General features: G+C 47.9%; 2 pseudogenes; one reads left to right on the top strand and one right to left on the bottom strand.

Moving 5' to 3' along the window:
- LOC131589891 (zinc finger protein 850-like) overlaps nucleotides 1-27,972 on the top strand; it is a 480,942-nt pseudogene that overhangs the window by 85,788 nt on the left and 367,182 nt on the right.
- On the bottom strand, nucleotides 963-6,827 carry LOC131589772 (serine/threonine-protein kinase pim-1-like; annotated as a pseudogene).

Below are 27,972 nucleotides of genomic sequence, written 5' to 3'. Positions count from 1 at the left end.
TTGCCAATTGGATGTGTGTCCCTAACTGCAATCTCTTGGCCTGCAGGAGAGTCTCACTCACCTGCAAAAGCAGAAAGCTCAGGCGGTGTGCTGGGAACGGGCTCGTGTGATGCAAAGCTGTCAGAGCAATGTGAGGGCAGACTGAGCCCAGCTGTGCCTGGGGCTGAGCCCAGCAGAGCCCTGGCAGAGCCCAGAGCAGCCTCAGCATCCGCAGAGCCCGGCTGCAAAGAGAGAAACCAGAAACCGCCCGTCAGCTGAAGGCTCCTGTCCCCTTGTCCCAGCCACCCGCGGTGCCCAGGCCATGCTGGTCGTGCTCAGAGCTGGGCCCAAAGCTGCCCATCACTGCTGCCTCTGGGAGCAGAGCAGGAGGGCAGGACATGTGCCCAGCCTGCAGCCAGCCACGGCAGATCCAGCCCCTCAGCAGCTGCCCAGAGACAAAAAGCAGCTTGGCAGCCAACTGAAGAATTGGTTGCATCCACCCCAGCCAAGGGGGGAACCTTTGGTGCTGGCCAGGCTGTGCCATGCCCAGATCTGGGAGCATCCCCTGGCTGTGGACTCACCTGCAAATTGGGCGTGGAGCGAGTCTTTGAAGAAGACATGCCAGAATTGAAATCCATCATCTTCAGCTGGCCAGATGGAGGAAGAGATTGCCATCCTTGAGGTTGCCCTTGGTGTCTCCAGCAGCAGCCCCACCTGATAACAACTTCTCCAGGGGCTCCTTCTCCTTGCCTGGGGGCCAGACCAGGCTGTCAGTGCTCTGCCCAGGGTCCCAGCCATCAGTGAAGCAGACAAGCAAAACCAGGGGGAATGGTGGCCAGCAGTGCTTGCCACACCAGGTGTCCAGCTCAGCTTCAGCCCAAGAGCTGTGTGTTCCCTTCTGATGACCCCTGCTCAGAGCTACAGGCAGGACAAAAACAGCCTGGTTTGCTTTGCCCCTGATTGCCAAGAAATGTGTGGAGCTGTTACCTGCCAGGCCCTTGGATCCAACTGTGCATGTGGATCTCTCCCATCTCCTAAGACAGATGAACACCCTGCATCCAAGGATCGCAGAAAAGGTCTTCTAAGGATGGCCTGTCCAAGGGTTGCATGGACAAACACCTCTTAATAATATCTTGGCATTCTGAAGAGAGAAACCAGGAATCAGCAGTCAGTTGGAGAAGTTGCCGCCCCCTTCCAGTGCCCAGGCCATGCTGGGTGTGCCCAGAGCTGGGCCTAAACCTCCCCATGGATTCACTGTTTGCAGGAGAGCAGGACATGTGCCACCTCCTCAGCAGCTGCCAGAGCAGGATGCTCATGAGCCCGCTGCTGTCTCCCAAGCCCGGTGTTCCTCCTGTGCCCAGAGATGAGGATTCACCTTGGGAGAGCCGTCGTGGGAACAAGATCCGCCCCCAGATCATCTGCTGGCCCCTCATGAATGGGTGCTTCCCGATGACCAGCTGGTATAGCAGGAGGCCCAGGGACCAGATTGTTGCTGCCTGGCCATGGTAGCGTTGCTGGTGGATCCACTCAGGTGGGCTGTAGGACAGGGTTCCTGTGGAACACAGATGGAGCTCATCAGGGGGATGCTGCTGCTCCCAGAGCCTCGCCCCAGCATCCCTGGGCATGTGGGGGCTGCCCCAGCGGCACACGGGGTGACCCACTGCCCTCTCGCCAGCACCTGGGACTTGGCTACAAACCCAGGGCTGGAAAAGAAGCCACTGCTGCTGGAAGAGGGCAGCAGAAGCACTGGGGAGGCCCAACCATGACAAGCAAATAAAAACCCACCCCATGGCAGAGAAAAACACACTCTCCTCCCTGCCTGCATGGCCTCCAAAGAATTGTTAATAAGCCAAGGCAAACGTGGGGAGCAGAGGAGTTCAAGCCCTTCCTCGCTGACGCACCAAACTCTCTGGGGCATGGGGTCAGACCCCTGCCCTCTGCTACCCCCATGGGGGTTTTTGTCAGGCTGGCTGTCCCAGCCCCAGCCCAGGGCACAGTGGGTGCTGAAGGCTGTTGGCAGGGCTGGGAGCTGGCCCCCCTCACACCCCCATTCAAATCAATTTGGCTCAAGCATTAATCCCATCCTGGCAGCAACACGGGGAATCCCCGGTGCCACACCCAGGCTGGGCCATGAGATGGCCAGGAGCATCCCCTGCCAGGGCTCACCTGCAAACTGGGTGTAGGCTGTGTCTTGCAGGAAGGCGCCACAGCCAAAGTCGATCAATTTCAGCTGCCCCGTGGCCAGGTCGAGCAGGATGTTCTCTGGCTTGATGTCCCTGTGCAGGACCCCGCAGCTGGTGCAGTGCTGCACGGCCTCCAGCAGCTGCCTAAACAGCCCCTGCGCCTCCTCCTCCAACAGGAACCTCCGCTCCGCCAGCAAATGCGAGAGGTCCTGGCACCGCTCTGGACGCTCCAACACTAACACGAAGCTGTCAGGGAGCTCAAGCCACTCCAGCAGCTGAATGATTGCAGCACAGCCAGAGGACACCCTGTCCAGCAGCACAATCTCCAGGGGAGCACGGGTGCCGTCGGGCTGCGGGAGGAGCACGGTGCTGTCAGTGGGGCTGAGGCCATGCCAGGGCTCTGGGACCCCTCAGCCAGCCCGGGATGCTCTGCACACCTCGCTCACCCCACACCCGCTCTCCCCGCAGGGCTCTCGGCGGCTCCCACCCTGCCGGGCCCCGGCTCATCCCTGCCCGGCACGCCCCGGCTTCTGCCGCTGGCCTCGTTCACTCACCAGCTCGCCCCAGAGCCGGACGCGATCCCGCGGCACACATTTGATGGCCACCTGTGAGCAAGGAGCAGCAGAGGGTTGAGCTCGCTGCCCGCCCCGCCGCACCCCCACCATCTCCTCCGCCCCCTCCTCCTCCTCCTCCTCCTCCTCCTCCTCCTCTGCCCACCGCTCACCGGGGCACCGTCCAAGAGTCGCGTGGCCGCGAAGACGCTGCCGAAGCCGCCGCGCCCCAGCAGCGGGCCCAGCTTGTAGCGCTGCTGCAGGGCCTCCTGCGCCTTCCCTGGCGGCGAGTCGCGGCCATCAGCGCTCGGCCCGGGGCCAGGAACGGCCCCCGAGCGCTCCCCGACCTCCCCGGGCCGGGCATCCGCAGGCGTTCCCTCATTGGAACGCGGCAGCGGCGGCTCGGGGCCAGCGGCCGCGCTGCTGAGCGGCGGAGCTCGGGCCGGGGAAGCCGCAGCGGAGGCGGCGGCAGCGGCCGCGCCGCCTGTGTCCTCCGCGGGCCCCAGGAGGAGCCTGGGCCGGGGGCAGGGCCGGGGCCGGGGTCGGGGCCGGGGTCGGGACCGGAGCCTGCATCGGGGCCGGGGCCGGGATCGGGCCAGGCGGAGCCAAAGGGCAGCGATTCCGCCCCAGCCCCAGGCAATGATGCCCGCCCAGCAGCGCCAGCGCCAGCACAGCCAGAGCCGGGCGGAGGCGAGACCACGGCGGGACGGCCGCGGACGGGGCCGGGGCCGGGGCAGCCCCGCAAGGGCCCGTGGGCGGGGCCGGGGGCGGGCCGGGGGCATGGCCCGGGCGGGCTCGGGGAGAGGGAACCTGGAAGAGGAGGGGACGTAGGAAAAGGGAGACGCGGAGGGAATGTGGGACAGTGGGAAAGGGAGAGGAGAGACAGAAAATTGATAAATTGGCTGCTTTCGCTGCTTCCACTGCTGCTGCTGCCGCCGCTGCTGCCGCTGCCGCTGCTGCTGCTGCTGCAACTGAAGCACCGGGACCGTTTGTCCCCGTGTCCGTTTGTCCGTTGCCCGCTCGGCCCCGCCCCGAGCCCCGCGCTCCCCGGGCAGCCCCTGAGCCTGGCCAAACACGGGAACTTTCCCTTGTTGAGCCAAGAGCCAGAGTCTTGACTCCTGCACAGGGGCACAGGAATGCCCTTGGTTGCTGCTGTGCCTCGTCCCTGCTGAGGGTCAGACACCATCTGAGCACATTCCCTGAATGCAGAAGTTGTACCTGAACCAAGCACTGCAGTTGTGTCTCCAGCATTGCTTTCCAATTAAACAGGGGAAGGCAAACTGCGTATAGCTCATGGTATTTTACAGTGTCTAAAACTTGCCAAGTCTCAGATCTTAGAGGTGAGCTCCATTTGGAATGAATGGGATGGAGAAAGTGCAAGATGGAAAAGAGAAACATAAAAATAAATAGAGAAAAATAGAGAAAAACATATTGGTTGTTTCTTTTGATTTTATTTTCATTTCATAAAAAAGTTGTTTCAATTTTCCCAGAATCTTCTCCCCAGTCCTGTCTGTTCTTTCCAAAAACCTGTCCTGGAGAAGAAGGCGCAGCTCCTGTCACAAGATGTGCCCCCAGCTGCAGCTTCTCTTGGCTTCCCACACAGTGACTGCAGCACAACTCTTGCAGCAAAGCAGGACAAATATTTGAAGAACTTGACAACTTGTTCTTTCTTTTCCTTCTGGACAGTGGAGTTGTGCCATTGGTAAGGTTTTCACTGTTACTCTTCTAGCCAAAGAAAACATGATGAGGTACCAGGAATTGTTGGGGAATACATGCCTGGCTGAATGTGGAGAAAGAATCTCCAGAGCCTGCAGCCAGCAGTGGAGAGCTAATCATTCCAATAGCCCCATGGACATCTTGAAAGTGATCTGGAACATGAAGATGGGCTGACAGAGGGTGTTTGTTTCTGTGTTCAGTTTAGATGATTCCACATCTCTTGCAGTGGTAGAAATCAAGAGCACAATCAGTTGATGATAAGCATCAGAACATGATAAGCTGGACCTCTCAGTGGATGACAGAAAGACTGTGAAAAGGAGAAATGCAGGGAATGACTTGGTGAACTTTGTGTGTAAGAAGGTACATTTTTTCCTAATCATTCCCAATTCATTGCCTTTGCTTCTAGCCTTTTAAAAAGGCCAATTGCATCTCAGATTCCCCATGAAATGAGAACCCTGAGCTTGTGGGACTGCCTGAAAGGTGCCCTGTTCCTTTTTCTTCTGCTGCTCAGAAGAAACAATGAATAGAGTTGGGAAGTTCTAGTATTTCTTTCTCCTGCTGGATTTCTTCATTTTATTTGCCACTGCAGAGGCAATTTCTGTGATGGCCTCTGTCAGTTGATTCTATTTCAGCAGCAGCAGCAGCAACAGGGCTGTGTTTGAGCACTGCAAATGTGACCTGTGTGGCTTTAATTCTCCTTGATTTTGTACTCAGGGAGTTGGGAGCATTTTGATCTCTACTGATCATGATGCCAGAAACAAAAATCCTGAGTTCCCTGTGACAAAAGCACAGTGGATAGCACTGATTAAAAGAGGCAATTGCAGCTGTACTGCTAAAATTCAAGTGGCAAGCAGAAGAGGGGCAAGAGCAGCCGGGATCTACAATTGCCAAGGCAAAGGCACCAACAGCCTCCTGCTGTCACCTCAGGGTGAGTAAAACAGTGCTGAAAACAGCGCTGGAACCCAATCCTTTCTTCCTCTGAGGGCTGGCTGAGGGCAGCAGAGCCGGGCCCTGAGGAATCAGGGCTGTTTGTGGGGGATTGTTGCTGTAGTCCAGAACTGCCCTGGGAAAAGCCCTGGGAAGCCGAGGCAGGAGCAGGTGGGAAGGGCCGGCGCTGCTGCTGCTCCTGGCCGGGAGCCCCGGCCGGGCCGGGCCGGCGCCCACTGCGCTGCGGCTGCTGCTGCTGCCAGAGCCGGGCGGGACTCGGGGACAGGGAATGGACACGGGGGGACAGCAAAGGCCTTGGGGGCTGCAGGGATGTTGGCACTGGGGCCAGCGCCAGCACAGAGCTTCAGCCCGCAATGAACCCCGAGGGAAACACTGGGGAAAGGCTCCATTCAGCCTTTCTTTACTTGGTGCTGTGAAGGGACCAAAATAAAAGGAGAAGGAGCAGGGCCCGACCCCTTCTCCTCTGGGAGGAGCCCCTGGGGCTGTGAGGGGCTGTGAGGGGATGTGAGAGGATGTGAGGGTCCATGAGAGGTCCTGTGGGGCCATGAGGGGCTGTGAGAGGCCAAGAGAGGTTCTATGGGGCAATGAGAGGGTCTATGGGGCCATGAGGGGCAGTGAGGAGCCATGAGGAGCCTCAGCCCTGGCAGGAGGGGTCCCCACCATGTCCCCAGGGCAGAGCAGCCGTGAGGGGCTGCGAGTGCAGACATGGCAGCAGAGTGGACTTGGGGCACCTCTGGGAAAGGATGAGACACTTCCACATCTCCAAACCACACTAAACCCACCATTAACAGGATTTTCCATCTTTAGAATCCACTGGCAACTTGGAGTTGAGTGTACAGTTTAATTCTGGTGGGAAAAGCAAGGGAATTTTCCCAGTGTGTGACATCCAGCCATTTTTATTCGTGTCTAAGATTTAAAAGTCTTGACAGTGAAAAGTAATACTAATAAATAATAATAACAACAAGAACAAGAAATAAAGCCCTGAATCCCAACAATCAGCCCAGGAACATGTTTTTGTTTGTAGTAATAGATTCGTCCTAAAAAAATAAATGAATTAGATTTTATTTGTAATTCAGACAAAAGATGTTTCATCTTTTTCCAAGGTTCTGGTCCCCTTCCTCCAGGGTCATTTCCTTTACTCACCCACTTTCTAATAGGTAGAAGGGAGTTAAGGGCAACAGAAAAGGCAACAGCTCCTGTTTCAAAGGGAAGCAGCCACCACTCCAGTGAACCTGAATTGCCCCCAGGCACATGTGTGCACTTGAAGGGTGAGCAGGTGTTGGGGACAGAGATCTCGCACTCCTTCTAAGGCTGTGAGAAACCCACAAGTGGCAAAGTATCATTGCAGGTCAACTCCTGTTGAAATTCCATTCCCCCACACCCTCCAAATGGGCAGGCAGGGCTGGGCTCTGGCAGGGTTCAGTTTTGAGTGCCTTGTGCTCCCTGGCATGGAAGTGATCCTATGAACTCTGGTACTGATGGACTGTGGTATGGCTGCTGAAAGAGGAGGGTGAATCTCAGCAGACAGGAAAGTCTCTTCTTCTCCTTTCTCCCTGCAGAACCCCTTCTCCAAAGAGAAATGCCTGTGCCAGGTTTCCATGAGACCCCTTCCCTCAGTGTCTGACCCACTGTGTGGTCTGCAGGAGCCAAAGCCAGAGGAGTCCCAATATCAGTCACCCCACGGTCCCCAGCAGGAGAAAGCACTGCTTGCAGTGGGGCTGCTGATCTGTGACCCGTCCTGGTTCCATCCACCCCACTCCTCTCAGCCACAGACACCAGAAGGATCCCAGGAAAAGCTCTACCAGATGCCAGGAGCACTCCCTGCTGTGGCCTCAAGGATGCTGGGTGACCTCGTGGATGAGGATCTGTGGCTGGTGATGGGATGTGTGGATGGAGGCCCTTGACAGGAGGTTGTTGGAGACACACATGGGGCTGAAGGAGAGATGGCAGCTGTCAGTCGGGAGGGCAGGGACCCCGCTTGAGAGTCCATTGCCTTGGACACCCTCAGCCACAAGATGTCCAAGAAGTCACACAAGGCTTTGGCACTCTCAGCCTTCTTTCCCCCAAGTTCCCGCTTTCTGTACATTTACGGCAGAGAACCTTGCTTGTTTCTAGAACTAGAACAAAGATCCCAGATGGAACAAGCCTTGCTGGTTTTAGTCAGAAGCATCAGTGACCAAAAGTTGTACTTCCTTTGGTTTGCTCACATCTTTGTTCCTTCTCAGTGTTCAGGCTGGGTTGTGGGGTGTCCTCATTTGCTGCATTTTCTGAGTTCCTCTTGGATCCCTTGAGCAATAGGTTGTGCCCTCTGAGGATCCTTTGTGCTCCTTGGTGACCCAGGAGAACCTTCCAGGCAGTTTTTGGGGGAGCTACTGCTGTGATGTCACAGGAACGTTGCCATGTCCTTGTGGTGTTCCCATTGCTGTGGGACACAGAGGCCTCAGTGTCAGAGCGGCTCTGGGTGCCTGATCATAGCCTGAGGATCCTCCTGCCCGAGGCATTCTCAGCAGCCAGCCCAGCCCTTAACCAGTGTCCTTCTGTCCTTGCAGGGGGACAGACAGTCTGCAGACATGTGCAGCACAGCCAAAATAATCCAGCAAGTGGTTGCTGCAGTTCACACTTAGGACTCTGTGGCTTCTTATGGGTATTTTTTAACCCACTGGGCCCCTGAATCGAGGATTTCCCCAGGTGCACCATATGTGCCTTTGGGTTTGCTCTGGGCTTTCTGTTCTTCCTTTGGAATAGAGGTGATTTTGAAAGAAAATTGCCATTAAGATACCATTCATTTGGGAGTGCTCCTGCCAACAACTTCTTAGAAAAGGGGTTGTTTGTAGCCAGGAGGGTGTGCACAGCATTTGAAATGGAGCCTGGGGGGGTTCTGTTCCCCAAGAGGAGAGTCTGTGGCAGCAGATCCTGGCACTCCTTCCGTTTGCTCACCCAGCCAAAAACTGGACACAGCCTTGTATTTTGTGCCGTTCTCTTGCTTGCTGTGTGATCCAAAAGGACTGTGACTCCAGGAGGGAAGTTGTGAAAGTAAAATGCTTTCTCTTGGCATTGACTTGTTGTGTGGGATTTTCCCGCAGAGGCAGCTTTTTCTCCTAACAGCATCTGGCTCAGGTGAAGGTCCCCTCACACATGGATACTGGGAAGCTCCTTCTTCAGTGAGCAGGAAAGGAACCTTTGGTATTCAGAGATCCCAGCTGTTCCCTTTCAACACCAGTATGAGCCCAGTAAGCTCCAGTATGATCCTTGTCACATGGCAGCACTCCCAGTACGGTCCCATTTACCTCTGACTAGATCAATCCAGTCAGTCCCAGTATGATAGCACTGGCTCCCAACATGCTCCCAGTTGCTCCCAGTCACCCCCAGTATGGGGGATGATGTGCATGGTGTGTTCCCAGTCATTCTCAGATACTCCCAGTATGAGTCCAGTCACTCCCAGTATGATCCAAAATTGGATTGCTGGGAGGCTTCATGGAATCCTGGAGACCACTGTGACACTCTAGGGCCCCATGGAACCGTGGTGACACCAGGTTGGCTGGGAGTGTTGATGTGCTGCAGGGTAGGAGGGCTCTGTACAGGGACCTGGACAGGCTGGATCCAGGGCCCAAACCCAACAAGGTGAGGTTTAACAAGTCCAAATGTCAGGTCCTGCACTTTGGCCACAACAACCCCTGCAGTGCTACAGGCTGGGGACAGAGTGGCTGGACAGCAGCCAGGCAGAAAGAGACCTGGGGCACTGATGGACAGCAGGCTGGGCATGAGCCAGCAGTGTGCCCAGGTGGCCAAGAAGGCAAATGGCTCCTGGCCTGGATCAGGAACAGTGTGGCCAGCAGGAGCAGGGCAGGGATTCCTCCCCTCTACTCTGCACTGGTTGGGCAGCACCTCGAGTGCTGTGTCCAGTTCTGGGCCCCCAATTTAGGAAGGCCATGGATGGGCTGGAGCATGTCCAGAGAAGGGCAACAAGGCTGGTGAGGGCTCTGGAGCACAAGTCCTGTAAGTGATAGTAAAAGATCTCAAAATGGTAGAAAATTTGGGGACTTAGAAAGAAAGTTAGGTTTGGAAAGGCCTTGGAAAAGTTGGCCCTGGGAAATGTTAGGCCTTGTACTTGCTAAAGATCAGGTGAAACTGCACCTGTGTAATCGGTAGATGATCATGATACAATTGTTAGATATGACTGGATATAATTATTGTTTAAAGAACACGAGGAACAATGTTTGGGGGCTGGGGGTTACCAGGAGAAATCCATGCTTGGGTAAAAACAATGCATACAATAGAACAATCTAAGTTTAATAATATGTAAGTTATATAATGCTAGAGTATAAAACATGTTCAACTCAAAACCAAGATGGGTCACATTTGGATATGTGTACCCCTGACACCCAGATCTCTTAATAAAGCACCTGCATATAATCATTTGTGATTATGTGTGTTCCTGAACGCTAACCATTTCATCAGATTTTTCTGGAATTTTCTGAGATACTTGTGGAATTTTTGTGGAATTTTGTGGGATATTGAGGAGATTTTGTGGGAGGTTTCTGGAATTTCGTGGGATTTTTGTGGAATTTTGTGGGATATTGAGGAGACTTGAAAAATTTTGAGGTATTTTTCTTAGATTTTGTGGAAATTTGTAAAGATTTTGTGGGATGTTTCTGGAATTTCGTGGGATTTTTCTGGAATGTAGTGAAAAATTGAGAAGTCTTGAAGAATTTTGAGGGATTTTTCTTAGATTTTGTGGAATTTTGTGGGATGTTTCTGGAATTTGGTAGGGTTTGGAGAAGATTTAGGGAATTTTGTAGGATGTTTCTAAAACTTTTTGGGATTTTTCTTGAGTTTTGTGGGATATTGAGGAGATTTTGTGGGATGTTTCTGGAATTTTGTGCGATTTTTTTGGTATGTTGGGGCAATTGTCGAGATTTTGTGGGATGTTTATAAAATTCTGTTGGATTTTTATGGGCTTTGGTGTGATTTTGAGAAGACATGAAGAATTTTGAGGGATTTTTCTTAGATTTTGGTGATATTTGTGGAGATTATGTGGGTTGTTTCTGGAATTTGGTAGGGTTTTGAGAAGATTTAGGGTTTTTTTTTTTCAGTAATTTCATGGGCTGTTTCAGGAATTTTATGGGATTTTGAAAAAATTCGAATAATTTTGAAGGATTTTTCTTGAACATTGTGGGATTATCTTGGATTTTGACGGATTTTTCTTGAATTTTGTGGAATATTGGGAAAATTTAAAGAATTTTGGGAAATGTTTCTGGAATTTTGTGGGATTTTTTTTGGAATGTTGTGGAATTTTGTGCAATTTTGAAGAGACTTGAAGAATTTTCAGGGATTTTTCCTAGATTTTGTCAAAATTTGTGGAGTTTTTGTGGGATGTTTCTGGAAATTTGTGGATTTCTGTGGGATTTTGTGGGATTTTGTGGAATTTTGAAGAATTTTGAGGAGACATGAAGAATTTGGAGGTGTTTTTCTAGATTGTGTGGTAATTTGTAATGATTTTGTGGGATTTTCTGGAATTTGGTAGGGATTGAGAAGATTTAGGGAATTTTGTGGCATGTTTCTGGAATTTTGTGGATTGTTGTGAAATTTTGTGGGATTTTGAGGAGACTGGAAGAATTTTGAAACATTTTTCATAGATTGTGTGGAAATTGGAGATTTTGTGGGATGTTTGTGGAATTTTGTGGGATTTTGAGGAGGTTTAGAGAATTTTGTGGGATGTTTCTGGAAATTTGTGGATTTCTGTGGGATTTTGTGGGATTTTGTGGTATTTTGAAAAATTTTGAAAAGACATGAAGAATTTTGAGCTATTTTTCTAGATTGTGTGGAAATTTGTAATGATTTTGTGGGATTTTCTGGAATTTGGTAGGGATTGAGAAGGTTTAGGGAATTTTGTGGGATGTTTCTGGAATTTTGTGGGATTTTTCTGGAATTTTGTGGGGATTTTCAAGACTTTTGCGGGATTTTTCATAGATTTTATGTAAATTACAGGAGATTTTTTGGGATGTTTCTGGAATGTGGTGGGATTTTGCGAAGATTTTTCTTAGATTTTGTGGAATGTTTCTGGAATTTTTTGGGATGTTTCTGGAAGTTCGTACAATTTCTGTGGTATTTTGTGGGATTTTTGTGGAATTTTGTGTGATTTTGAGAAGACATGAAGAATTTTAAGGGATTTTTCTTAGATTTTGGTGAAATTTGTGGAGAGTTTGTGGGATGTTTCTGGAATTTGGTAGGGTTTTGAGAAGATTTATAGAATTTTGTGGGATGTTTCTGGAATTTTTGGGGATGTTTCTGAAATTTTGTGGGATTTTTGTGGAATTTTAAAGGATTTTGAGGAGACTTCAAGAATTTTGAGGGATTTTTCTTAGATTGTGTGGCAATTTGTGGAGGTTTTGTGGGATCTTTCTGGAATTTGGTGGGGTTTTGAGTAGATTTAGGGAATTTTGTGGGATTTTTTCACAGTTCCATGATGCTTTTCAAGAATTTTGTGGGATTTTCTGAAAATTTAAAGAGTCAGATATTTCTGGAATTTTTTGGCATGTTTCTGGAATTTTGTAGGATTTTTTTGGAATGTTGTGGAGTTTTGAGGAGGCTTGAAGAATTCTGAAGGATTTTTCTTAGATTGTGTGGAAATTTGTAAAGATTTTGTGGGATGTTTCTGGAATTTGGTAGGGTTTTGAGAAGATTTAGCAACTTTTGTGGATTTTTGTGGAATTTTGTGGTATTTGAGGAGACTTGAAGAGTTTTGAAAGATTTTTCTTAGATTATCTGTGTGAAAATTGGAGGAGATTTTGTGGGATGTTTGTGGAATTTGGTGGGGTTTTGAGAAGGTTTAGGGGATTTTGAGGGATGTTTCTGGAATTTTGTGGGATGTTTCTGGAATTTTGTGGGATGTTTCTGGAATTTGGTAGGATTTCTGTGGGATTTTGTGGGATTTTGTGGAATTTTGAATGCTTTTGAGGAGACATGAAGAATTTTAAGGTATTTTTCTAGATTTTGAGGTGATTTGTAATGATTTTGTGGGATGTTCTGGAAATTTGTGGGATTTTTCTGGAATTTTGTGGGGATTTTCAAGAATTTTGAGGGATTTCTCTTAGATTTTATGGAAATTAGAGGAGATTTTTTGGGATGTTTCTGGTCTTTGGTGGGATTTTGAGAAGATTTTTGGAATTTTGTGGGATGTTTCTAGAATTTTGTGGGGTGTTTCAGGAATTTGGTAGGATTTCTGTGGTATTTTGTGGGATTTTTGTGGAATTTTGTGGGATTTTAAGAAGACATGAAGAATTTTGAGGTATTTTTCTAGATTGTCTGGAAATTTCTAATAAGTTTGTGGGATTTTTGGTGAATTTGGTAGAGTTTTGAGTAGATTTCGGGAATTTCGTGGGATTTTTGTATAATGTTGTGGGCTATTGAGGAGACTTGAAGAATTTTGAGGGATTTTTTGTAGATTTTTGTGGAAATTTGTAATGATTTTGTGGGATGTTTCTGGAATTTTGGGGGGTTTGGAGACAATTTAGGGAATTTTGTGGGATTTTTTCTGGAATTTTGTGGGATGTTTCTAAAATTTTGTGGGGATTTTCATGATTTCTGGAATTTTTCTTAGATTGTGTGGAAATTGGAGGAGATTTTCTGGGATGTTTTTGGAATTTGGTAGGGTTTTTACAAGATTTAGGGAATTTTGTGGGATTTTTGTTGGAATTTTTGGGATATTGAGGAGACTTGAAGATTTTTGAGGCATTTTTCTCAGATTTTGTAGAAATTTGTGGAGATTTTGTGGGATGTTTCTGGAATTGGTAGGGTTTTGAGAAGATTTAAGAAATTTTGTGGGATTTTATTTGAATTTTGAGGGATTTTGAGGAGACATGAATAATTCCGTGGGATTTTGGAGCAGTGCCTACAACTCCCGTGATGCTCCGCGGCACCTTTAAACCATATTATAAGGGCGCCTACAGCTCCCATCATCCCCCGCGCCCCATGGAGCCCTGGTACAGCCCCCCAAGTGCCCGCCCGGACCCCGAAGGGTCCCCAGATTCCCCTCCCTGACCTCCAAGTGTTCCCCTGGACCCCCAAGTGTTCCTCCTGACTCCGAATTGTCCCACAGAATCCTTATGTGCTCCTCCATGTGCCCACCCGGCTCCCCCAAATGTCCTCCAGACCCCCAGGTGCTCTCTAAATTCCCTTCCCAGACCTGAGACTGCCCCAAATGTTCCCCAGAAAAGTCTCCATAGACCCCAAAGTGGCCCCTTTTACCCTGTCTGAGAATGCTTTGGGATGTCAGTCCCAGGTGGGCGATGTCAGACATGCTGAGGCTCGGGGTGAGGAGCAGGTTGTCCAAACAGGGGCAGCCCAAAAGGGGCTCATTCTTCTCTGTGACCAGACCTCCTAAGGAGACATTCAGCATCAGGATTGTAAAGAATAAATTGTAACCTCCTGATCAGTACACAAAGATGTTTTACAGTTTGAAGAGTAGAATGTTGTCACTGTAAGGGGCCTTCTTTGTTAATATACCTCATGTTGTGTCATGTTTAGTAAATACCAATATTGTTGTACCAGCCTTGTTAAAGCCACCTGGCCTTGTCTATTGCCTCTGCTGCTCCCGGCACCCCCCAATGGCACCGATGACAGCACCCAGTGTGTAGATGAGCCAAACTCCCATGGGGGGTAGCACCCAGGGGAAGTGGGATTAACATCCCAAGACCCCAAGAATCAGCGAGCCATGGCACAAACTGGACTCCAAACTACACTGAGGAGCAAGGGAGAACATTGAGCAACTGACTGATGTTCCGGACCTTGTTGTTATAACTACACGACATTTACTATCCATGACTACCCTAGGTTTACAATGAACCAGCGTCTTCCTAGAGACTCTCCTGAAGATGGAATCCCCATCTCTGCCTTGTTGCAAAGTTGAACACCTCCTTTTCTGGGTTGTCCATTGGGAACAGCAGTGGTCGAGCTCCCCCACCTAGATCTGACCTCAATAAAGGCATTAAAAAGGAGCTGCTCTCCTTGCCTATTCTTTTCAGAAGGACTGACCCCATGGCAGAGTGACCCACGCTGCAGCACTGTGAGGGGGCTGTTCCTCATGGGATGGACTCAGGTTGGAGAAGTTCCTGGAGAAGTCTCCGGTGGGAGAGAGCCCAGGGTGCAGCAGGGGAACGACTCCTGTCCCTGAGCAGGGGGAAAAGCCCCGGGGGATGGAGTGACCATGGCCCCATTCCCTGTGTCCCTGCACTGCCGGGGGAGGAGGCACAGCTGGGAGAAGGGAGGGGTGAGGGGAGCTGGTTTTAAGGGTTTTCATTTAATTCTCATGATCCTGCTCTGAGTTTTTGGAGTTTTCTGCCAGAAATCTCTCTCCTCCCACACTCATCCACAGGGATTTGAGGCAGTTTTCCCTTTTTGGGGAAAATCCCAACAATGCACTGATGCTCCTAATTAGAGGTGGAGAAAAGAGGCTAGGGCTTCCCGCTGAGCCGGAGCCACCGAACACCCAGGGCTGGGAAAGGCGGGCCGGGAGCTGCGGAGAACTTTGTTTGTATCCGGAGCTCAATGGCAGCTCGGGCCGGGCCCGTTCCAGGGCTGTTCCTCATGACCGCCCTTCCCCTCACACAGCCCGGGGGGCCCTGAGAGCGCGGGGCGGGGCTGTGCCGTGTGCAGAGCCCGCCGCTGGCTGCGATTGGCTGCTGCTGCCGTCACTCGTGGTTCTGGTGCGCTCTGATTGGGCAGAGCGGGGACAAGCCCGGCCCCGCTGGCGCCCCCAGGGCGGCCGTGGGGCAGGAGAGCCGCCATTGCCGGAGCGTCTGTGCGGGCCCGGGAGCGGCGGCAGCAGCGGCCGGAGCCCGGTGAGGCGGCGGCGGAGCTCGGAGGCGGCCCCGGCCATCGCAGGTGGGAGCCGCGCTCGGTTCTGCGGGGGCTCGGGGCTCGCTGCAGGCCCGGGAGGGGGCGGCATGGGGCTGTGGCCGGTGAGTTGTGCCGTGGCCGGCCGGTGTTGGCCCTGGCGTGAGGGCGCTGCGGAAGGGGCTGCCCGCGGTCTCCTTCCCGCTGGGGCCTCGGCAGGAGCCGGTGCCGGAGCAGCGCTGGCTCGTCCCGCTTCGTGTCGGTAGCCCGGAGGTGGCTGCGCTGTGCCCGGGGCTGGGCGGGAAAATTCCCGGTGCCAAGGGTTTGTGTCCCCAAAGGAGCCAGAGGAGTGGTGTGAAAGTGACTTTATTGCTGCCCAAAGGGAGAGGCCATGGGGCATTTGCCATGCGCTCTCTCCAGTTGCTGGAGGACGCGGCCTCGGTTTTATCCTAATTTTCCCAGCCGTATGTCCCTCTCCCTTTCCCCACTGGCGGAGGTGCTTGGAAGGTTCAGACTTCCCGATCTGCCTCCTGCATGTCCCAGTTAAGATGTACACCTCACTTTTCTATAACATCTGATATTGATGGCTCTGTTAAGTCTTTGTTCTTCTGGAAGTTCAGGAATTTAGCGGGACTTTGTCAGAGTAGCGGTCCTTGTCAATTAGTAACATTTTCTGAAACTGATGCTTTCTCCCATTGCTTCCTTAGGTGCAAATCCTTGTCCCTATCTGCAAGCAGATTCACTCATTGACTCTGTCTTTTCTTCCTGTGTGTTTGATTTTGGGATTGCTCTCAGTGCCCTCATTCGCTGTCCTTTTGTAGCTGTTTCTGGTTCAGGAGGCCTGGCTGCCCCCTGCATCCCCTTGCTCAGCTGCTGAATGAGCTGCACTCAGCAAGGTCGTGCATGGTGAAAAGATGAGAGTTGCTGTAGAACATAAGAGGAGAAACAGCATTCGTTTAACCCATGGTCTGCCAGGGAACCACAAAAAAGTTGCCCATTCCCATCCTTTCCACATATGGACCGGTACATGAGCTCTTTTCTTATATCCTTTGTTATCTGTTTCTCCACTTTTCCTTTGTGATCTATTTTCCAACAGCAGTTTGAGTCATTTAATTTTCCACAAACTCTGCCTCCTTTTTCTGCTAAAAGATAATCTGACTCCATCCCATGGTGAAATGTTGTATTCCTCATCTGAGCAGATTGGTTGTGAAGAAAGTCAGGAATTGGAGCTGTCTGGTTGGGTATTATTTTGAGGACATCCTGTAATCTAATTATGCCATGTAAATGATAAATGGGTTCTCTGGCACCTGATATGAATTTGTTAGGGTTCCCAGGGGCTGGTCCATGGTGTTGCAGGATGTGTTCTGGTGGCCGTTCATCTTTTCCCCATTTTTGGGTGCTCCCTCCAGCCAGGGCTCCATCAATTGTTGGCTTTTCTCTAATTAAATCAACACATCAGTTGTATTCCCAACTGATTTCCCTTAACTTGTGGTACCAAAAAAAGCCTCAGTGCTCTAATTCACCCTATATGACATAGAAATTGAGAGCACAAGTTGAGGTGGGGAGTGGGATGATCCCCCCATTTTTTTTAGTGAAGTTTTCACAACATTCTCAATTTGCTGTTTTCCTTTTCAGCTTAACCAATTTCTGCTGCAGAGTCAGATATCCTCACCATGGGCTCTGCCTTTAGCTGTGCAAATTCCCCTTGTGCCAGCAGGCAGAGCTTGGGGTGAGGGGCAGAGGGGATCAGCCCAATTCCTCCCCCAGGCAGGAAGACCCTGGTACACTGTCCATGCTTTGCTCCAGAGGTTTGATTTGCATTTCTAAAGCTCCTCTCATGGCTGTCTGGAATGAAGCTTCTCTTCCAGGGCAGCCTTGGGATGACTCACATGGAGCCTCCCCACAATCTGCTTTTTTTTCTTTTTCTTTTTTTTTTTTCAACAATTTTCTATTAACTCTTTACATTTTAAAGGGCCTCCTTTCAAGCTCTTCTAGTTTTTAAAATGCAGCTTAAAGGTGAACATGGAAAAACCCATACCATAATTTTGTCATCACTAAGAGCCATGCACAAACATAAAAACAGAAATTAGAAAGCAATCAAGTGTTTTCTTTTTCTTCTCCTCTGACTAAAAACTGATTCTCACACCACTGGCCCAAACAGAACTGACAGTAGAGAAGTAGAATTATTACAAAAAATTATTCTAATGGTGTAATCCTTTCACTGCAACTGTGAAAAGCAAGAACTCTCCAACAATGCCTTTGGAGAAATAAAGCATTACTTGATTCTGAACCACATATAGTCTGCATGTGCAGAGAAAATCATTCCATGACATGTGAGTTTTACTAGATGTTTCCTAAACTTTACACAGTCTGAACCCATAGAAATCCATTGGTTCCGTGTTCATTGTTTCCAGGTTGTGGAGTCCTTAGTGTTTGGTTTCCTGTTGCACCCAGATTTCTGTGCCTCTGATGTGAATTAGGTCTGCACTCCTGCATTTCCTGCTCAGCCTTTTCCAGGCCAGGTGTCTCCAGCTGTGCCAGGGCAGTGTCTGGGGTAGATGTTGGTTGATGTTTGCTGCTGGCCTTGATGTTTTGTTGATGGTCGTTGTCTTTGTGGGAATCTTTTGGGCTCTTCCCAGTCTGTTGACATGTTAAGCTCATCTCTGCTGAGTGGTGGAACATCCCTTTAAAAAACCCTTTAAAATTCCCTTCCCCAAGGCAAATGCAAACCAAGCCTGACTGGAGAAATCAGATAAAAAATAATTTTACACTTGGTATATTTTCCCAGAATCTAATCCCAGCCAGCCCAGAGTGTAATTGAGATCCAGAGTGGAATTCTCACGGTGCCTTCCCCAGCAGCTGTGGTGAGGGCAGGCACAGAAAGCCCTGAAGCTCCAGCAGTGCCAGCCAGGATTGTCCCGCAGTGGCTGGAGATGCCAAAGGAGGGTGCCCAGGCCGAGGATTTCAGCAGAGGATCTGTGGGCAGGCCCAGGGGCTTCCCCCGCTGGGGAGCCCTGGCTGCTGCTGCGTTGCCTTCAGTGCAAGCTCAGGGGCGGTCTCCCATCCTCCTGCTGCAGCCAGGAAATCCAAATCTGTCTCGTTAGGGACTTTTGGATTAGGTTCTTTTTCCCTTTGAACTGAAGATTGACGAGAGGGAGGCAGTTTTCTCTTGTTCTGTCTCAGTTGTTTATTTTTTCCTTATCAGCATTACAAGGTACAAGGAGCTATGTGCACTATGATAGAAAAGGGTAAAATGGCTAACAAAGATCTTCTTCAAGGTCTTTTATATGTCCATTTACCCAATTAACAGATGCCAACTAAATTATTTTTCTTAGTGACCCAATGACCCAACACCTGTGTGCTGCACTGCGGCATTTTTTACCCAATCACTTACTACTACCCAAAAACCCCTAGGAGAAGAACATGAAGAAGAAAGAAGGACAAGAGACAACACCCTAAATCCTCCATCTTGTCTCCTGTTCTCTAAACTACTTTTTCACCCAGTGATTTAAGAAACTTTCTAATCTACACACTTACACTTTTCCTATCTAATTTTAACATTTGTTTTCATGTATCACCATGAAAACATGCTCATGAATTTAATATTGTATGAAATTCAGTGTTTCTTTGAATCTTAGAACTAAGTATTAGAAACAAGGGCACACACTCTGTATCTCAGACTCCAACACAAATCTCTGGGGCTTCAGAGCCCTTGAGCCGAGGCTGAGGGGTCCCCCCGTGTTCAGCTGTGCTGGGGCTGTTTCTGTGCTCAGGGACACTTAGAATGAGCTGTGTCACTTGGCCACCAGAGCTGCTTCTTTCTACTGCTTTGGCAGGACCCGATGTCCTGGTTGGATGTTATGAACAGCAAAGTCCCAAGGCAGGGTCTGTGCCAGCCGAGCTTCCTGAGGGAGGGATTCCACAAGAGACAGGATTCTGGCCACAGCCTGCTTTGAATATACATCCCTGATCTCCACCCTGCACTAGGTGGAGATTTACCAGGGTAAGGAATTCCAAAGACCAATTCCAAAGGAGATAATTGAATATCTGCAATCTGAATAAGTATTTCCCTTACTCTTGCCAAAGCCAATGGCAAAGGCCGTACCCACAGAATCTTGGTTTCTATCACCAGCTTCCAAAGGTGTTTGTTTGTTTCCCCATTCATTCTTTCTACCTGACCTGAGCTCTGGGGGTGCCCGGGGTTGTGGAGGTCCCATTGTATTCCTAAAGCTGCCATAACACCCCTGAAGGATCTTTGCTGTAAAATGAGTTCCCCTGAGTCTGTTGCTTCCATAATCCCTTATTTTCTTGGAATTAATATTTTTTAGAAATCCCTTGATAGCTGATCCAGTGATTGCTGAGAAGTCAGAATTGCTTTTGGCACCCTGTTAGCTGCCCTGGTGTCACCAGAAGATATTTAAGCCTTCCTGCTCAGGGAATTTCAGTGCCAGGCTCTTACATGCACAGCCAGCTCTGCAGGTTGAGCTGATATGGGGGCTGTGACCTGGGCTTTGTCTAATTCCCTTTCCTTAACAATAGCGAGTCTTGTAATTCTTCCCCCTTCTGCTGCCCTTGAAAGCCCATCCATAAACACATTTTCTCCCTTAGGCCAGGGAATGTCTCATAAATCTCTCCCAGCCCTGGTCTGGAGCTCTGTCACTGGAATGCAGTCATGGGTTTCTTCCCAGCCCCCTCTCCAGGCTGTTCAAACAGGAGGCTGGGTTAAACCCTTCTTCTGTCCTCAATTCTAAATCCTCCTGTGCCGCTGAACAAGTTTCACACTGTAATCACTGAGCTCTGCTCATCCATTTAGAGTCTCTGTTGGGGTACAAAGCTTTAACTTGATGCCAGACTTGAACATAGGAGATCCTCCTGCCATCGGTTTTTGGGCCTCAGTTCCCATTAAAGCTGTGGCAAGTTTTGTTTACTTTTTCACATGCATACCGTAACATTGAGACTATCTGGGGTTAAAAAATCACACAATGCTCTGGCTAGAACAGAGACTCCTCAATCCAGCTCCTGCAATTCCCTAATTATCCTAAGAATTGCTGCAGCTCCTTTTTAGTCCTGGGAAGTGTTATTTCTGAGATTCCCCAGACCCTCTCTGGGTTAATACACCACAAGCCTTCAGTCAAAATAGGTCCCAGATATTTAACCTTTTTATCCACTATTTGTGCTTTTTCCCCCAAGTACTCAAAGATGCTTTTTAGGCTGAAAATTAAGCGATTGCACAGAGGTTTCTTCTACTTCTCCTCCTGATTGGAGCAAGTCATCCACATCCTGCATTAACCCAGTCCCTGGGGCTGGGGTAAATTCCTTTGATATTTCTTGCAAGGCTTGCCCAAATAAGGCCGGTGCTTTCGTGCATCCCTGCAGAAGGACCGTCCATGTGTTCAGCATTTTCCCTTCTACCTCTTGTTCACACTCAAAGGCAGAATTCAGTTTGCATCCTCTGTAAGTGGGCATCCCCAGAAAGCATCTTTTCCATCAACTTCTGAATGGCAGCAGTGTGAGGAGGGGACTTGGTTCAGGATGTTATAAGGATCTGAGACTGTGGGGTGCTGTCACGATCCGCAAGGTGGGATTCGTGATGTGGTTCTTTTAGTCGGTCTTAGAGTACAAAAGATTATCAGCAAACCAAGGACTTAAACAGCAAAACACACTTTATTGAGTGCTCATCAGCACTAATATGCGATAGAGAGAGAGAAAGGAGAAAGCAAAGCATAAGGAAAAGAGAGTAAGGGGATTATAGCTACCAACGTCGGAGTCCACTCAGCTGTCCAACGACGCAGAGTCTTCTGTCCGTTGGGGAGATCTCAAAGGAAGGTAAGTTTGGGGTATAATTTTATAGTCTTTTGCAAAGTGAGGGGCGCAGGGCCAAAAACAGAGGAGATTGATGATCATTGTGATGAATTCCATTGCGCAGGGGACAGGTGTAGGGTACAGCGCGATCCATGTCGTGCAAGTCTCTGCTCACCAGCAGGAACGAGGGCAATGTGTGGTGGAAAACCCATTGCACAGGGTACCACGCACAAACCTCTGTTCACCAGCTGGAACGAGAGCCATGAGTCGTGGAAAACCCGTTGCGCAGGTTACCAAGCATCTGCTCACCAGCAGGAACGAGATCAGTGTACCGTGCAACCACCTGCAAACAATCACTTAGCAAACATCCACCTCAGCTAGGCCCAAACCCCCAAGCCAAGTCCCTTGTGATATTCAGGGTCTCAGTCTCTGTCCTTGAGACGGTTGTGAGACAGATGAGGGAATCTTCGGACCGTCTCTTACACCACCCCGTGGCTCACAGTCGTCGAGGTCTTTCTGCACGATGTTGTAGTGCTGCTGCAGAATTCTTCGTTGAAGTCTTCAGGACTCGTTACAGTTGGTAGTATATCCCGGAAAAAACAGAGACAGGTAGTAGGGAAAAGATAGGGGACAGAGAAAGGAAAAAGAGAAAACAAAACAATAAGAAAATCAATATATTGATTTCAAAGAAAACTTTTCCATATATATATTTTCAACTAAGGCTTACATATTGGTTTCTTAAAACAAACAATAAATTATATTCTAAAATACATGATAAAATTATTAACCTCATAGTCACAATGGCAAATTATTTGTTGTAGTGCCTGCATAATTCATCGAGTATCAATAACCTTAGGGGTATCAGCAACATGTAGAGTACCAATCATATTGTGTGCATCCATTATGGAAGTCAATTGTGTCAACCGCTTCATCATTCTCCAATTCAGGATGTACAGGATTGCTGATAGAACAAAACCAAGTAAAACTAAAACCAAGAGGACGATGATGGGATGACACAATTTGTTCAGAACACCTGTAGCAGTTGGTGACCACCCAAAAAGAGTGTCCCACCACTCGTGTTCAGCATCTTTCCTTACTCTTTCCAGAACACGATGTATTCCTTCCATATTGTGGTGAACTGTAACTAAGGTCTTTTGTCCATCCTTTTTGATCTTTTCCAAAATTTCGATTAAATCCTGGTGAAACAACAATTGCCTCACCAGAGTAAAGTTCATTCCAATTGGAGCAGGCACTAAATGATGAATCAAAGTGTAATTATACTGCAAAAGATAATATGAAGTAACTGGAGCTAAATAAGAAAAGTCACATCCTATAATCTCAGTAAAATTGCATACACAAAAATTTGAATGATTCTTAGTATCCACTACTATGTTTTCTACAAGCATGCTATCACAAGCAGTTCTCAAGCATACACATCCATTGCCTACATACACAAGCACTGTTTCAGAAGTGTCATTAGGATGGATTTCAAAATGACAGATATTCTGTTCTGTGTCTAAACAAATGTCTTGAGCTTTTATTGCATTACTTTCACAGATAAACCCTTGTTGTTCCCGGACAATACAATTTTCTAAACCAACAGTTTGCCATTTCCCACCAATCTGACGGGCCCATTCCCTATGCTCTAAGGGATAGAGAACAGCTCCGTCATGATTCAGCCCCAATGCAATGATAGGAAAGATTGAATGTACTGAAGCATTACGTATTGTCAACACAAAAGCCGTGGCTGTGTTTGTGGTGGGATCGTAGGTAAAATTCACCAAATTCCACCAAGATTGAAATTCTTTTTCAAAATCCTTGGCATTGTCCCAGACTATTTTCTGAATTTCAGTGGGAAAGGTGCCTTCTTCACCCTCTCTGATAATTGATGCAGCAACTGACTGCATCCACAACTGGGCTTGAATACAGCTAAGAGCCAGAGAAACATTGTTTTGGGTAGCACTGAGTGCATCAATTATTAATTTGTGATCATCTACATTTACCCTTTCCCAATTTGGTAATATGTTTGATAGCAACCACTGTTGGGTTCCCAATGCAGTTAATGATGACCTCAGTGGTTGTTGTATTTTGGTCAAATCTTTAGTTGCAACAGCCAATTTATTCATCAATACTTCTGAATCAATACTATTCAAAATTCCTAGTCCTGATCCCACGACACCGGTTATATCTCTTGTCATCCGTTTGTGAAAAGAATTTCGCTTTCGCAACCAGGTTGTCCACCCCTCAAAGGAAGTTTGCAAAAAAGGTGAACAAGCTGGCTGAATCTCTGAGACATTGTTTTGCATTAGTAATTTAACTTGTTTGATAGACCATGCTGGATTAAATAGCATTTGTTGTTGGCCAGTTTTCCTGATTACATAGGGTCCAGGTTCAGAAATTTTTGGAGTCAATCTAATTGGTGGCTGTGTGGTAGGTACTACAACATGAACATTAAGCTCTCCCCAATATTTGGTATTCATTTTACCACACACAACGTTGGAGGACAATTGTACAGCCGTTAAATTCAGCCAACAATCTTGATTCCGAGTTTCACAAGATTTAACCTGGCCACGAGATCCGGCGACTTGACTGTGTACAGGCTCAGTGTGGGATCTGGTACTCAGTCTGCAGCGTATTGAAACATCATCACCTTGAGTTAACAGGAAAGAAGGGAAAATGTTAGTCTTGCCATTCAGCACAAAAGGGGTATTCACACCATGGTATGTGATTATCACACTTAATATAGGCCTTGCTACAGCATTTATTTTAAATCTGTGGATTAAACCTGTAAATTCTGATTGCCAAGTGCAGGTCACGTAAACTGGTCTGGTTAAGGTAAAATTGTACCAGCAGTCATTGGGCTCCCTTCTACAGAGCTTTGTGCTTTCAACATTGTTGGTGCTAGGATCTAGTGTGTAGTTTCCAATGTTCTTCTGGCGGCAACACAATATGAGGGGATCATATTTGTCGCATTTCCAATCTTCTGTGGAACAAAGTTCTGCTGAAATATTAGGGTGCAAACTGCTTGTTAAATTAGGTTCAAGAAGGTTACCAGCAATTGTAATGGTGGAGGCTTTCTCATAACGAGATTTTTCTATTTTCCTACATCCTATCTTAATTTCCTCTCCAATTGCTCCTGTTAGCATTCTAACCCAATCCTTTTGCTCCCACTCCCAGTCACCCGGACGGTACACTTCAGAGTTATGCAGTACTACGATTGCTAGATTTTGCTGATGGTCTCCAGGGTGATGTCCTATGGCATTGTTGGTGGTGATTGCTTCGGACCATGGCCAGTCAGTCGAGTTTTGGCCATGATATAGCGGCAGGATGAAAAGAAGGATTAGTAGTGTTATCATGGCTTATTCAATTTTCATGTCCCTCGGAGTTCTTCTGTGAAAGTAAAAGAAACAACAGATTCTGCCACATTGGGGCAGGAGATTAAAATGAAGGAATTATCCAGCGTGTGTTTATCCGATGCTCCTTCCCCAGGGCATCAGATGCTACCCACGCATACTTGTTCAAGGGAACTTTCAGTATCAGTGGCACTTCCCCTACTGTGGGGAGGTCCACCAAAACTGGCTGACCAGGGTAGTGTGCTGGATTCTTAGAATCATCTGGCCCCCATGATGCAGGGATGATGCTAGGAGCTTTTGGGCAAAAGGCAGTGATTTTAGGACATCCATTCACCCCCCATCTATCATTTACAGTTTTGACAGCTTTCCATAATCGAACATCCCAATTCCCTTCATGTGGTTTCAGGAGTCGTTTAAGGAGACCATTGGTTCTCTCTACAATCCCGTTAGCTTGGGGGTAGTAAGGGGTGTGAAAGGTCCATTTAATTCCCTCATCCTTTGCCCAGTCTTGCACAACTTTAGCAGTAAAGTGAGAACCATTATCAGATTGAATTTCCTGTGGTTTTGGAAAAGTTCCAAACCATCCCTGCAAAGCCTTAACAGTGTTGTCACCAGTGGCTCTGTTAAAAGCATCAGCCTGAACTAACCCGGACACAATTTCTACCCCTACCAGCACAAAGTGTTTACCTCTTGACTGTTTGAAAGGGCCGATATAATCGACTTGCCATGCATCCCAAAGAACTTGCCTGTTCTTAAATGCAAAGGGTCATCTTTCAGAGGATGTCTTTCCAGCCGTTTGCGGCATTGCTCACAGGCTGATATACATGTTTTGCACATTTCTCTGGTAACAGGCCATCCACGGGCAAAAGCTTCTTTATACAAATCCTTTACACCTGTGTGTTGTCTTTTTACATGTAGCCACTCTAATAAGTGATCCCAGTCATCTGTAACAAGTTCCTCCTTTAGAGGACTTATTCTTGCTAGTTTATCAACTGCATTGTTCAGGTTACCAGCTAAATCTCCACTTGTTTGATGTGAAGCCACCCATCCTACAGCAAAATTTCCTTGGGTTGCAATACTTAGAATTTCTTGCCATTTTTCCTTCTGCCACACTGGAATCCTATTTACTTCCCAATCATTTTGTTGCCAAAAAGAGAGCCACCCTGTACACCCCTTAAACACAGCATAGGAGTCAGTGTAAATATAAACTGCAGAGGTATTCTGTGCCTCACGTTTGAAAACGCTCCAAACAGCTATTAATTCACCCACTTGAGCACTACCTTCTCCTTCAGTAACTATTTGTTCACTTGAGGAAGTGTGGAGAGCTACTGCTCGGTACTTCCATACCTTCCCTTCTCGCTTGGCAGAAGCATCAGTGAACCAAGAGTTTGTTGATTTTTCGGGGGAGAAAGGAGGGGCTACCTTAATTACAGAAACAGGTTTTTCGTGGCCATCAGCCAAGCTCTCAGTTTCTTGTATGGCCAGATTTTTTATAGCTCCTTCAGTGATTGAAAAGATGTTACAGTAATGTTCGATCTGGGCATACCATTTTCTCACTGAAGCCCTCTGTGCCACCCCGTCGGGGGGGGAGTCCCAGTAGTAACTGTTTTTATAACTTTAAAAGGGCCTCTCAGCACTATGGGTTGTTGTCGTGTAATTTTCTCCACTTCTATGAGAGCTATGCTAACCACAAACAGTCCCTTTTCCCAGGTGGTGTATCTCTTCTCAGCATCTTTAAAGCCACAGGAGAAAAACCCAACAGGTCTTGTAGGGCCCTCTGGACCCCGTTGCCATATGTGAACTGACAATGCTGAAGCAGCAAACCCCCATTCTACTTGGAAAGGATCTGTGGGATGTATGGGGCCCAGTGCTTGATAGGCTATTGCTTCAAAGATTAGTAATTGCAATGCCTCTTCCTGGGAAGGGGTCCATTCCCATTGCATCCCTTTTCTTAACAAATCATAAAGGGGTCTGGCAATTATTGAAAAATCTGGGATGTGTTTTCTCCAAAACACTAACAAGCCTAAAGCTTGTTGAAGCTCTTTCTTGGATTCAGGCATTTTAATCTGATCTAGTGTGGTTAGGGTATCAGGTGGTGTACATGTCATACCTCCCTTCCACCAGATTCCCAAAAACTTCACTTCTTGTGATGGTCTCTGAATTTTTTTCTGAGGGGATTTGTAGGTCAAGGCTTTCTAGGTGAGATATTATTTTTTGCTGAACCTCCCACACTACTTCCTTTTCCTCTCCCCCCACAAGAATGTCATCGATGTATTGATAAACAGCTATATCCTCAGGCTTGGATATCTTTTCTAATTCTTGTGCCAAAGCATGGTGTGCTAAGGTGGGAGAGTGTTTGTACCCTTGTGGTAATCTGGTGAAGGTGTATTGTTGACCGTCCCAAGTAAAAGCAAAACGGTCCATATCCTCTGGCTGTATAGGTATCATAAAGAACATGTCTTTGACATCTATAGTTGCCATGAATGGGTGAGCTTTTTCTTGAATTGATATTATTAATTCAGCTAAATTTGGAATGGCTGCAGTGAGGGGATCTGTGTTGGCATTTAGCCTGCGAAAGTCAATGGTAAGTCTCCACTTCCCATTAGGTTTCCGCACTGGCCATACTGGAGAGTTAAAAGGGGAATGAGTGTTAACTATTACCCCTTGATCTCGTAAATCCTGAATTACTGTTTTGATACCTTCCTTGGCACCAGAAGGGAGAGGATATTGTTTAACATTAGTGATTTTGCTGTGCGGCAGGGAAGGTGCAACTTGGAGCAAGTTAATGTTAAGACGTGATGTGCCAAAAGACCACAATAGGCTGTCCTGATCTTCCCACTTCCTTCCAGCCAAAACATCCATGCCCAACAAATCATTTGGGATATCTCCAAGCACTACTTTGATAGTTAATTGTTCTTCCTCTCCAGGTAATAAGATTTTTACAAAAGCTATTTTCATAGCTTCTGAAGTTCCCAAAGCATTCAGGACACAATACCTTTTCTTTATTGGAACAATTCCACATTTTTGGGCAGTTGTATTTGTTAACACAGAAATTTGGGCTCCAGTGTCTATTACAAAAGTGACCAGTGTTCGCTTGGGACCAACTATTGCTGTTATTAATAAATCTCCAGTTTGTCGATTGCGGGTGAGCTGTCTAAGATATATCCAATTGCCCCCCCCCCATCTCTATGCTCACCTTCAATTAGAGACGGGGGTTCAAGTTTCCCTGCTTCTGAAAATGTTTCAATTCCATTGCTAAACTTTGGGGTTGTTTCTGCTCCCTATCCAGAGCTTGTGAGTGATTTTGCTTTGACCCACTGCTCAGAAACTGTGATTGCTTCTGCTCACTGTCCAGAGCCTGTGAGTGATGTTGCTTTGGCCCACTACCCAGATACTGTGCATAAGGCTGTGTTGGCTCACTGCCTGGAGTAGGTTGAGGGGAAGGTGGAGCGCTTGGTACAATGGGGCTGGACTCCTGCCACCGAGAAACCAGTTTACTTAATTTTTCAAATGGTAGGTTATCCATTAACCCCTTCAGTATCCCTTTTTTCAGCCCCAAGTTCCACCAATACTGTCGGCTAGAAATTTGCCTACCCTTTTCTGTTT

The sequence above is a fragment of the Poecile atricapillus genome, chromosome 30, assembly GCF_030490865.1.
Source record: "Poecile atricapillus isolate bPoeAtr1 chromosome 30, bPoeAtr1.hap1, whole genome shotgun sequence".
NCBI lineage: Eukaryota > Metazoa > Chordata > Aves > Passeriformes > Paridae > Poecile > Poecile atricapillus.
The sequence above is the reverse complement of the archived record's forward strand: the minus strand, read 5'-3'. Positions and strand labels throughout refer to the sequence as shown.